The sequence below is a fragment of the Agelaius tricolor genome, unplaced genomic scaffold (assembly GCF_023055355.1).
Source record: "Agelaius tricolor isolate 1412-34295 unplaced genomic scaffold, bAgeTri1.0.p SCAF_9, whole genome shotgun sequence".
NCBI classification, from domain to species: Eukaryota; Metazoa; Chordata; class Aves; order Passeriformes; family Icteridae; genus Agelaius; species Agelaius tricolor.
The window spans coordinates 18,558,461-18,571,302 of record NW_027269269.1 but is presented as its reverse complement, the minus strand read 5'-3'; the positions used below and the strand labels follow the sequence as shown (position 1 = coordinate 18,571,302).

Genomic DNA, 12,842 nt, shown 5'->3' with positions numbered 1-12,842 from the left:
TGATTTTGTGTTAGGGTCAGTTCCAGTAGTGTCCCTGTCCCCACATTCCCCATCCACCATGGCTTGTGTCCCCATGGGACCACCCCAAGAAAGAGCTGAGGGTGGCAAAAGGAGATGCAGACTGGGCTGGAGTCCTCAATCCCACTGGGCTTAACATCCTGATAGACTTTGGTCACTATCAGTTCAGCTCCATCTTAAGTTCTTGTTCTTCTTTTCCCTGTGCATGAGTGTTTCCACCTGGACACCCTCCATCTCCCTGTCACGTCTGGTCATGCACAAGCAAGTCTCTCCCCGCTGGATATTTCTGAACCGAGAAGCAGAGCAAACTCCCAGCATGGATGTTGCTGTTTGAACCCTGTGCACTAAAGCATGGGCTGGTTTTGTGGTTATTTTTAACACACAGCAGCAGCAGAGCTGCGTTTACTGGAGCAATGGAGCGTAATGTATAGCTTGGTCCTCAGGAGACTCAGGTAAGGCAGATTTATCACAATCTCCTTCACGGTTACAGTTTTGGATTTTGGCATTCATCGCCTGACTCAGGTACAAAACATCCACCGGCATCCAAAGACCAGAGCAAACCATTCCTGCTCTGATTCTTGCTCATGGGTTGGGAACCATCCCATGGCCTTACTCAGCATTTCCTCACCTCCTCTTCCTTGCTCAAACCAGCTCACAGTGTGGTAGGCTCATTCTTAAAAGCCAAAAGCACCAGATGACATTATCCCCCTTGCAGCTCACCCATCCGTGCACCCACCACAGCTGGAACCAGCATCCAGAGCAAAATCCACATCTTCTTGCCCGGAGCCTTGTCCGGTGCTTCACGCTTGGCTTAGGGCCAGCTGAAAATCTTCTGACATCCTGCAGCTGGAAAATGCCATTTAATCAAAATAGGAGCTTGCCAAGGGATCATTTGAAGCCAGAAATTACAAGAAACCTTCAGAGAATAAAAGTGAATTTTAAGTAAAAGGGGAGAAGGTCAAGGTATTTCAATTTATTCTCATCAGAGTGGATCATTTTTGGGGGCAGACTGCCCCTCTTCGACTGAAAATCATCATGATGTGCTTTTTAAATGTGAAAGTGCAATTCTTGTTTTTTCCTGAAATTCATTCAAATTCAGAATGAAAAGGTGTGAATCAAAATTGACACTGAAAGAGTATGAAAATGAATACCAGAGGGAGTGAAAACGAAGATGCTGAATTTTCACTGCCTTTGAAAGGGAGTTTGTTTTGGGCTTGTCACCTGCTTCAATTGCTGCAAGGACAGCATTTCCCCAGATTGCTCTGACTCCACACAGGCAACTTCTGAGCACTCATTCTTCCTCACAGGAATGGGATTTATTTAATTTTTGATTTTAATTACTGATGTGACACATGTCTGAACTTAGTGTATTTGGCTGCTGAGATAGATCTGGGTGAGATCCATCTTCATCCTTCATCTACGGGATGAAAAGTGGAAGGGTGACAAATAGACAGTACATTAAACCCATTTTTCTTCAGAGATTCAGGGAAGAATAAGCCAAGATATAATGGCTTTTGGCTACAACCACAGGAATGCAGGGACTACTGGGACCAGACCAGACTAGAAGCCAGCCTGCTGCAACCCTGCAACCTCCCAACTCCAACTGCTCTGGAGACATCCGAGAACATCACAGGGACCACTCATGCAGCAATGCACTCACAGGGAAAACCCATTTGTGCATCACCTCATCACTCATAAACCTTATTAAAGCAAATATTTTAACTTATCTAATATGATGGAGGGCATTCTTGGAGTCATGGCAGTACTAATTCTTTGAGTCACTTTATCTGTAAAACAAACCACTGCATCATACAGCTCTGTGAACACAGGGTTGGCCTTCCCTTCAGATGGGGCCACAAGACACCAGACCAGTAGCATGTCTTCTCATCACTGAGATGAGAGTGGATCTTTTAGTACACAAAGCTCTGTTTGCCCAGGACTTGGACAGCATGGCTTTATCTCCATAAAAATGTTACTGGAGGGAAGAGGACAGGGTGGTCATTCCAACATTGTGCCAAAGAAACTCAAAGCATTTCTGAGCCTGTACTCTTGAGTTCTTCTTACAGGTAGAAGGAACAGTGGAAGTGAGTTTCTGGAGCATAACAGAAAAAACAACAGGATCTCAGGTGCTCAGAAGGGGTTATGGTGATGCCAAAGAGGAGATCTAACAGTATTAAAAAACTGTAATAAAGATGTAAAAGCATGAATGAGCTTCAAATGAAAATCACAAATCCACCTCCTTTTCTTAGAATCACAGGGATGAGGAAAAGCCACAAGAGTCAATAAACTGGGATTGAGATACTTAAAAAAAAAAAGTAAAAAAAAAAAAAGTAAAGACTTAAGAGACATCATAGTGCTTTCTGGGGAAAAACAGTCTTCTGCTCTATGAGGAGTTTTATTCAAAGATGAAAGCAGTATTTTCATAGGATCATAGAATGCCTTGGATTGGAAGAGATCTTAAAGACCATGTAATTCCAACTCCACACCATGGGCAGGGACACCTTCCACTAGACCAGGTTGCTCAGAGTCCCATCCAACCTGGCTTTAAACGATGTGGGTATCCACAGCTTCTCTGAGGAACCTGTGCCAGTGCTTTACCACCCTCAAGTAAAGAATTTCCTCATAACATGTAGCCTAACTCTCTCCCCTTTAAAACTGTTCCCCTTTGTCCTATCCCTATCTGCCCATGTAAAAAGTCACTCTCCCTTTTTTTTATAAGCTCCCTTTTTGTTTTCAGCTGGAAGACCATGTGTTGACCAGGTTTTGACCCTAAAACTAATCATCAAAGCAACCATCAAGTAGCAGAAAGATTCATCTCAGAATTTATGGATTTCAAGCGGGTATTTGAAAGACTTCATCATGACTCACTGGAGAGCAATATGAACCATCAGGGCAAGCCAGCAAAAATAATTATCATCGTAAAGGCTTTCCATCAAGGTTCAGTCTGTGCAGAGCACACATGGGCTTGAGGGGAGGGTTTACACACACAGCAATGTCAAACAAGGTGGTGCTTGGCAGGGCAGGTGATCAGCCATGAGATGAAGGTGAGGATGGAGCCACAGGCATCCCAAGAGCCGTTCACAACACTTTTACAGGTGATGAAGTATTTTCGAGTGCCCAGACACCTGCCCAACACTTCAAAAAGAGGATTCATTGTCAGTTATGGAAAAAAAAAAAGCAATTGCAATGAGTCACTCCACTCCAGCTTACTTTCAAAAGCAACGGCGCACAAGCACAGGGACAGTTTGGCAGTGGAATGATGGGAGGTAATCACACCAAAACTTGGCACAAGCAGCTGTGCTGGCTGGGATGGGATTAGGTCATGTGGAACTGAGAGAGCACATGATGAAATTTTTGAGGTGAAATGTTATTTTCTATTTTAATAAACAGATATAAAGGGTGGCAATCAATCAAAGGGGCAAAGCAGTCACATTCCTCAGCATGTGACAAGTAAGTATGAAAGGAAGCTACATGCTCAGTAAGTGTTTGATATGAGGTTTAGGTTGGATATTAGGAAAAAGTTTTTTTACCCAGAGGGGTGCAGGGGCAGCTACAGCAGGTCAGGACTGTGTTCAGACAGGTTTTGAGTATCTCCAAGGATGAAGACTCAGGTTGGTGGACTTTGTTTGCTTTCTTGTGGGGCTGGACTTCTTTTTTCACACAGCTTTAAGTACTTGCTTCATCCTCTGTGGCTTAAAGTGATTGTAAGCATGGAAAAATGGCAAAGATGGTCCTTGGATATCTTATGGAAACTGTAACTCCCTTCTGTGTCTGAATTCCACAGAGAAGCATTTGACTGTGGGCAAGTGGGGAACAGAAGAGATAAAGAGTATCTAATTTTCATGGACAGTCTCATTTTTAAGCACATTTTTCATGAGCTGTGGCCAAGTGTCCTTTTAAATACCATTCCCAGCTTGGAGAGAACAGACACCATCCCTGATGTGCCTCTGGCAGCAAATGGCTACAGGCAGGAAGAAAGATGCACCAAACACATCTGTACTGTGCCCTAGTGATGAATCCTTTCAAGCAGAGGCTGCCTGTCTGCTCAGAGCTTGTGCAGCACCTGGCACAGCAGAAGGCATGCTTCTTGGCTACATCTACTCTGTGATGGACCCTTAGAGATGCTCTCAGCCTTCCTGGAGGGAGCTGGGACATGGAATGAGGGCATCCCTGGATCAGGTGTAAGCCCCACAGCCCAAAGTAATTGCCAGTATTACAGCTCTGGTATTGTACCACAATAAATAAATCAAAAGTATGTTTGAGGAGCAGGCAGTAATTATAACTGAGGCATAGAAACTGTCTAGGGAAGAAATGCTATCTTTACAGATAAAATCAGTAATAAATGCTACGGCATTCATAAATAAGAATCAGTCCGAAAACAAACCCTGAGTGGTGTCATGGAAAGTTCACAGGAATCGACAGCTTCATGTCTCCTTCCTGCTCCATGTGCCTTCACTTGGAGGCTTTAAAGGCTTTAGAAAGCTTTCCCGTTGCTCAGGCTTGGTTTTAATTGGAAATACAAAGCAATACAAACCAGCAAACAAACAGGCATTGGGGTTTGGGAAATTAGAGTCTAAATCTGTCCTGGCTTTTATCAGGTTTTACAAAGCAGTGTGCAGGACATATAAGACCATGTCCCTCTCAAAGCTTTGGAAGGAACAATGGGAAATGTATGGAGGGAAGAAACAGGGAAATACATTTACATGGGGGGAAAAAATGCCACATTGTGAAAAACTGCCAGAAAATTATCCTTTGCAAAAGTGATTTTTTTCCCCTTGTCCAGCCTGCTTGCACTTGCATTTTGGGGTTCTCTGTCCATTGCATTTTCCAGCCTGGTTCCTACATATTGGGCATCACCTGTGGATCTGTGTCCTGCCCTGATGCCTGAGAAACTCTGCAGACAGATTCATGGCAGCTCCATGAATCCCAAAGTGCATGACTGGGGCACATGGGCTACAACAGTCCCAAGACCCCTCTGGGAAATATAAATGCAGGCGAATGTGGCTGTGAGTTTCTTCTTAGTTGGCTGACACCCAAAAATGCCTCTCTCCCTCCCTGTCTCCCTCAGTTCTGCTCAGACAGTGTCACTTCACTCCAAGTCCATCAGCTGTTTTTGTTTCCAAGGGCTCTGCATGGTTTTGTTTTTTGATGCACTGCTGATACCGTCTGCCGCGCTCATTTTTCCACGGTCAGTAAGTCACCCTAAAAATTCCTCTGTGCCCATTAAACTAACAGAGCTCATCTGACAGGGCTCATAGCCTTATAAGCCAATAACAAAACAAGGAATTATGTTAAATGGGTTTCTGATTCTGGGTGCCAGGCCAGGAGACAGCCCTGCCCAGGGCTGAGATGTGAACTCAGCTTGTCAATCTCTGCTAGGAAACCTGTGCTGGAAAGGCTGGGCAATGCTTTTAGGGCTAAAAAAAGCTCAAACCTCTTGAACTTCACATTTCTTCCTTCTCTCCCAGCTCAAATCCCAGCCTCAGCTCAGCTAAACCAGTGGGACTTTGGCCAGGAAAGGGCAGGATTTTCCCCAAAGGCCCCAGTCCTCCAGCTCTGTATTTATCTTCAGAAGAGGCCAGTTGGATACCCTTGAGCTGGGCGCCAGCTGGGAAACAGTCAAGAAGAGCTGGAGTATTTTGACTGTTGGTCCTTTTTGAAAGCTGAGCATAAATTTTTTTTATTGCTGGTTGATGGTTTTATTATTTGCAGCGAGATAGGAGCATTTTTTGCCTATAAACCTTGTGCTCCCACAAACAGCTGCATCCTCTGCCAGTTCCCATCAGTGCTGGGTATGGTCAAAGGAGGCTCAACAAATACTCATCTTCCAATGGACTCTCTGGGATGGCAGAGTTTTGGGTTTGCAAACACAAGGCTCACATATCTTCTGGATTTTTTTCAGTCCTGCCTCTTCAAAATGTCCACAGTCACAATAAAAACATCTAAGTAAGAAAATGCTAAAAATTCCTAAATTTCCAAAACCTAAACTGTGAAGAAAGCCTTGCTCCAAGCATCGCAGATGTCAGAGACTTGATTACATCAGATGCCCTGAAGCCAGAGGCTTGGTTTTCTAATCATGTAGATATCTTAAGACCCTTTCCCTTGCTAAAACCTTCTACATCCTGGCCTCAGTCCTTTTCTTGGCACCTATATGGGCAGGAAACTTCCTCTTCTTCCTCTTGGTATCAAGGACAGTGACCACCACGGCAGTGCAGTGGTGGTCTGCAGTTGTGGTTTGACTCTGGTCCTGCAATGTTCCTGGGAAGGCAGCATGCTGAAGAACAGAGTACAGCACGAGGAATAAGGTATGGAAGAATAGCAGGGGTTGCTCGTTGTCTGGTGTAAATGAAATTATGAAAATGAAATCACTGAAGATCCAGCCTGATAGCAAAGGCCTTGATAGCAATCCTGACACAGGTGGGATGAGTTTTAGTAGAAAGTGGACACCTGATCTCATCAGTCCTACTTCCTTGGAGAACCAAGGGAAAGAAATGGCCACTTTCAGAGTGCAAATGACTAGCCTCATTCTAGACATATTTTTTCATTTTCTCTCAAGAAGTGGACAGACTACAACCACCCAAACATGTCTCACTCTTAGCGGCATCAGTTCCCTCTCCAAACTGCCAGGGGAATCACAGCAAGGACACCCTGACCAGCTGGTAGAGATCACCAAGGATCTCCCCCTGTTTCTGTCCTCTAGGAAGCAAATTCCAGGTCATTATTGGCACTCTGCTCTTCAGCAGACTCATCAGTACCACAACTAGCTTATCTCCAGAAGGAAGGAGGGAAAAAAGGGGGAAAAAGACAGCAGGCAGTTAACTGCTCTCAAGCTGCTCCTTTGTGCCAATACCACTCCATCTCCGGTATTGTTTACACAGAAATAAAAGCTGAACAGTGTCAGATCTTAAAATAACTTGCTGTTTGTGGATCAGGAAAACCAGGGTCAGGGAAGTTTGGAACAAATTTAAAGTGGCAGGAAGGCTAAGGAATGAACTGTGACATTGGCAAGAAGGTGCTTGTATGCACCTGAAGTTTAACCATGGGCCTGGTGCAAAGTAAGTTTGGGCCACCAGGTCTCCCCCACCTATTCCAGCAAGGCTGGGTCAAATCTGGGGCTGAGATATGACATCTGTATTTGGCCTCCAGAGAAAATCTGCAGCCACAGCTGTTCCCCTTGTTAGGAACACAGAACATGGAAGAAAAGGATGAGGGGGGTCTGATCTAAATGTATTAAAGTGCAACCAGTGGATCTAGATGTGACATAGGTATTTTAAAAGAAGGAGTTCCTTGACACTGAGTGCTGAAAGTATTGATGGGAACACTGAGGAAAAGGCTGCATCTGTATGTATGGTGGGACAGCAGGTCAGAGTACAGTGCTCAAGGCTCCACATTCCTATCCCAACACAAGCTATCTCCAAATGAGGCAGGGGATATTAGGTCTTTGGGTAGGTGAACAAACATAGGAAGGTGAAATATCTGGAGAGAATCCAACCAGATATGCCCTGTCCATCCCATGGTCAAGCTCAACTCAAACATACTCTTGTTGTAATGTCTGAAGGGACAGACTGGCCTCCATGTGAGCTGACAGCCAAGTACAACTCATACCAGGGCTTAAAGATGGAGTCAAGACCAATTGACTTATGACAACAGAAGTTAAAAAGTCAAGTGGTACAAGGGGGAATAAATTTAAACTGACAGGGGGCAGGTTTAAATTATATATTAGGAAGAAATTCTTTCCTGTGAGGGTGGTGAGGCACTGGCACAGGTTACACAGAGAAGCTGTGGCTGTCCCATCCCTGGAAGTGTTCCAAGCCAGGCTGGATGGGGCTTAGAGCAACCTGGTCCGGTGGAAGGTATCCCTGCCCATGGTGAGGGGTTGGAACTGGATGATCTTTAAGGTCACCTCCAACCCAAAGCATTCTATAATTCTAGGAGGTCATGAGGGCACAAGGCTCCACAAGGGGCTGCCTGCTCCCTTGCCCTTAGGTGGCAGTGCTGCCTGCAAATCCCAAAACAACACACAGCAGGGCCTGGGTGCTGTCAGGGACACAAGGCCACCCCCACATATCCCTCCTTGTCCCCATTTCTCACCCACATTCCTCAGCCTCTGCACAGTCCCTGGCTGGGCTCTGGGCTTGTAACTCCTCCATGGCACAAGCAGGGAAGGAAGGAGGCATGTGCTAGGCACTATAGCAAGGAAGTACCTGGTCTTGTGTATTTCCCCTCTGCTTTGGTTCTTCCTGGCCAAGGGAGAGGCAGTGGTGGCAGGAATGCAGGAACTGTCACCTTGCATGTGCTCCCTGGTGCCCTGCTCCTGCACGCAGGGATGAGAAACACTGCTGACTTGGGAGTGTTTGGGAGAGGTGGGTGGTATACAATGTTCAAACATGGTTTTACTCTAGTCTTGCAGCCCACAGCCTCTTCACTGAGTTTTGGGCAGCTTCTGTCCTCCCAGCAAGTCTTCAGGGGTGTCTCTGTTGTTTTCTTCTCTGGTCCATCTTAAGCTCCCTTTGTTGGGCAAACACTCAGGCAAACCTGGCTGCAAGGAATCAGTGGGGCTGGAGGTATCACTGGCCTGTTTCTAGGACAAACATGCTTTGGGGAGAGAAGTGAGGAGCGTGCAAGAGCAGCCAGATGGGCTCGAAACACAGACTTGCAGGCAGCAGGCTGGGGGCAACCAGCCTGTGGCCCATGTGGGACCCCCAGCCAAAGCAAGTCAAGTGAGAGCAATAAATTTGCTCTCATGGGCTGGAATGGGGCAACTGGTGGAGGGTCTGGGGCAGAACCAAGCCAAAGACACCCAGGCATGTGGGGTGCAGATCTCACCAGTGTGAGCAGAAAGTGAGTGGTATCCAGAGGCTGATCCACTAAACTGCTAGAATGAGCATGTCTGAGTTGAAGGAGGAAGGAGAGATGCATCTCCATTAAACTTTAATGCTCAGCCCTGACCTATGTTCAGCGAGATATTGCTGGGATTGCTCCCTGTCATGATGTAAAATACCAACACCACGCCTTGGAGATGGAGTGGGGACTTAGCCAGAACCCAGAACTGCCCTGGAGCAAAGTAGAGAAATAAATAAAAGAAATTAAGTCCCAGATGGACCAAAAAAAAAAAAAAAAAAAAAAAAAAAAAAAAAAAAAAAAAAAAAAAAAAAAAAATAACATGCCTGGACTGGGTGGGAGGGCTACTGCTGCCAGACACAACCCATCAGGGCAGGAACCCAGTGCCATCCTTTTCCCACGCCTTCCTCACACTCTCCAAGTGGAGGGAGCTTTCAGATCAAAACAAGGACATTTACTTAAACACAAATATTCCCTTCTCTGGTTTCATGTCTGGGTTAAAACTCTAGCACAGGGGCATTAATGACGTGCATGAATAAGCTTTTAAACTCCCACCCATGTCTGGTCAGCACCCACAAATCCAAGCCCCTGAAAGAGCCCCTTTTCCATGGAGAAGGTAGAAGAGGAGCTCCAGCGTGCCACCCAGGGTGGCACAGTAAATTGACATAAAGTTAATAAAGGTACTGACTCCTTCAAAATAACTAAAATAACTTGCACAGGGCCCCTGCAGGGACATGCTCACTGCAGGAGCACACACACTGGTTCATGAGAAATTAAACTACAGGCTGCTGTAGCTGCACCTCTGTCATAACTGGAGATGGGACAAGGAGGGGTTTTGGCTGAAGCATCAGCTTCAGAAAGGGTTAATGGTACATGAGATATGTTTAGTGGGATTTGGTATTTTTTTAACTTCAACAAACAAAGCATATGAGAAAATCCAGTTCACAGCTGAGCCCTGGCTGCCTGCCCACTAGGGCAGGGAAAATGCTGATGGTTTGAAATACCCACGTGCTGGCCTTTCTCATGTAGCCTGTGGCCCAGGGTCCCTGGCTGGTCTCCCCCCACTGTACTTGGAACACTCAAGGTGGCAGCAGTGCAAACTGCAGTGTAAAGGCAGCACTGACACAGGAACAAATCTACTTTCCTTGAGCATGGTTGGTTTCCTCAGACACGCAGAGGAGCTGGGATCCTGTGAGGCTCTGCTTGTTCAAAAATTGTAATTAGCTCTCAAAGTAAATAGGTGTTAAGAGAAACAAAGAGCTTTGCCACAGTCTGGGTAAACACTTTAGAATCAATTTAATTTCCCTTCTCCTGGCAGATGTAATCGTGCTGCTCTGCAATTATTTTCAGGTCGGGGCAGGGAACAAAGCCACCAGGGCAGCTTTGCTGAGCAGCTGCTCCTTGGGACAGCCGGCAGGACCCTCTGCTTCACTGACATTCAGGCCCCTGAGGCTGAAACGAGCTTCCTTCCGCTGAACCAGATGTATAATGCAGCTGGAGATCAGCAAACCAGCAGTGAGCCATAGCATGACATTAAACCGCCCTAAAGTCCAGCCTCCTTAATCCTGAGAGTCCCCCTGTCTAGACAGAACATGAAGGACTAATGTGAAAGCCAAGTGACAGAAAATTTACACTCGCCCGTTGAGCTGCAAATGGAAAGAAGCACCAAAGGGTGTAAATCTGTTTGCCTTTTAATTGTTTTGCCTTTTGGGAGCATGGGCAGCACCTAAGCATGGTCCCGCACTGGTGCAGAGGGTCTGCATCACTGCAACTCCAGGTTGCCCATTTGCTTACTAAATCATGCTAAAAAGTTTTTTTACCCTGCCTTTTCCCTACCATCATGGGGAGCTGGTGCAACAGGCTTTTACCCAAACTGCCCCAAAAGCTAATGTCCTCCACCACTACTGGGTTATAAGCAAACTAGTGACTGGTGACTGGGGCTCAGCTGATGTGGGGTATCCCTTCGAGGAGGCAGTAACTCAGCGTATGATGGCAACTGCGGTCAATGTGTTTGCTGGTGATGGAGTGTTCCCCTAGCTGGGATGTGAGTTACAGCCCAGCTGGGAACAGCCTGGCTGCGGGGCCAGACCCAGCAAGGCTTTTGGGCCAGTATAAAGCAGTCACACACCCAGGAACAAGTACAACCAGAAAAATGTGCACAGTGGCTTCCCTGGCAGTTCCTGATCTTGTTCCACCACGCTGCCTGTCTGCTGGGAGAAGGAGATTTAGTTAATTAATTGCTACAATTAGCATGGAGCTATTCCTGCTCATGATGGTTACCTTTTCCTCCCCCTTTTTGGTTCATCCAATTACCAACTCATTCATTCTCCAAGGCAGAGGCCACAAGGCAGAGAAGCTTGAGGATGAGGGGAGGAAGGTCCAAGAACAAAATGCCAAGTGTCCCAAGCTCTGTTTCTATCCAGGAACTTTCTTAGTCTCGCACAAAGTCTTGTTCCTCTCCCATCCATCCACCCTTGGCTCCAAGGAGGTGATGAAGAGGGAGCACAGCAGAATTACAAACATTGCTACGGCTGTTTCATTACTCCCTCCAGCTGACACCCCATGAAGGATGCACCCCATGATGAGCTTATACATGCCAAGATGGACAAGACTTCCGACACCTATAGAGCTCCAATGGCCCCTCAACTTCTTCACCCAGCCCCAGGCCATGGACTCTTCAAATGAACATTACCCACTTTGGGAAACTGATGATTTATTTGCCATTACTAAGCAGGGATGGTGAAGGAAAGGTGAGCATGGGGTCACTGCTTCGGCAAGGACCAAAGTGAAGCGCCAGCCCTGAATAATTCATGCTCCCTCTCTGCTGCAGCATCTGGACACATCTGCTGCATTCGCCATTGCAGGCTTTTTCTTGGCTTACTCAGAAAATCAAACTTTGGCAGCTGGGTACTGTTTCAAGTGGGTACTTTCCCTACAGCATTAACGAGCTGTGATTCTGTTACAAATAGGGATTTTTGTTCCTCTTTTGCTGATGTCACTCCATGATCCTGCAGGGAATAGTGCTTGGATCTCTGCAGCCTGATGATCCCTGTGCGCCCTTTGGGACAGATGCACTTGCAAGCAGGAGATTGTTTTTCCTTTTGCTGCCCAGATTTATATTTCACTGAAGTCCCGTATCGATCCTGCTGCCACTGGGCTGAAAGCTCATTTTACTAAATGAGAAGAAAAACAGTTCCCCCAGCTGAACGCACGCAAAATGGAAAATCCTGCAATGAAACAGCTCTTAAAAAAGGGGCCTGAACAATTTTGCTGAACCTCGAGGGCTGCACTGCTGACATTGGAACGGTATGTAATTTATTTAGCCTGACCTTTCCCTGAAAGACCTGGCTGGCGACGTTATCAAGGATCCTTTCTGCCACTTGTGCACCCATTGCCAAGGTGACATCCTGCTTCATGCGTCAGTCAGTGAAGATCGCATCCGCGCTGCTGCGGTGCTTTGTTTGCTGTCCTGCCTGACAAGCTCTTGGCAGGGTTTCAACTCCTGCGGATGGCAGCTGCTCCATGAGGGACCAAAACAGATTCAAGCTGGAGTTGTTATGGGGAGTTTCATTCAGACAGAGCACAGGCCTGCAGTCCCCTGGGTGAGACAAGCAAAGGTACCCAGAGATGCTACCATGTATAATGGGATGGGCAGGTGACTGCAGAGCTGCACGCCACACTCACTTCCCCAACCCATTTCACTCAGGTTTTATGGGCGCCCTCGTGGTGCTGGGAAAACAGAGGCAGCTCACCAGTGCTCAATGCACAGGCTTGCCCAAGTGCAATCAAGTTTGGATGGTGGATCACAACTCAGACAACAGGTCCCCTCACTGCACACAAACTACCTGGAGTTTTCCTTCCCCCCTTCCAGTGCTTTCCCTGAGGGTTCCAGTAAAGAGATGGGGATGCAGGTGCAGAGAGTATGTCTGTCGCCCACATGAGAGCCTGCCAGCAGGGAAAACTGTAGTGGAGAGGAAAATGGT

The 12,842-nt window shown here is 46.7% G+C and overlaps 1 protein-coding gene across 4 annotated transcripts in view; it reads right to left on the bottom strand.

Annotated features, from left to right (window-relative positions):
- The window catches only part of GAB2 (GRB2 associated binding protein 2), a 93,458-nt gene that overhangs the window by 26,986 nt on the left and 53,630 nt on the right, over positions 1-12,842 (bottom strand). The gene's annotated exons all lie outside the window — the stretch shown is intronic.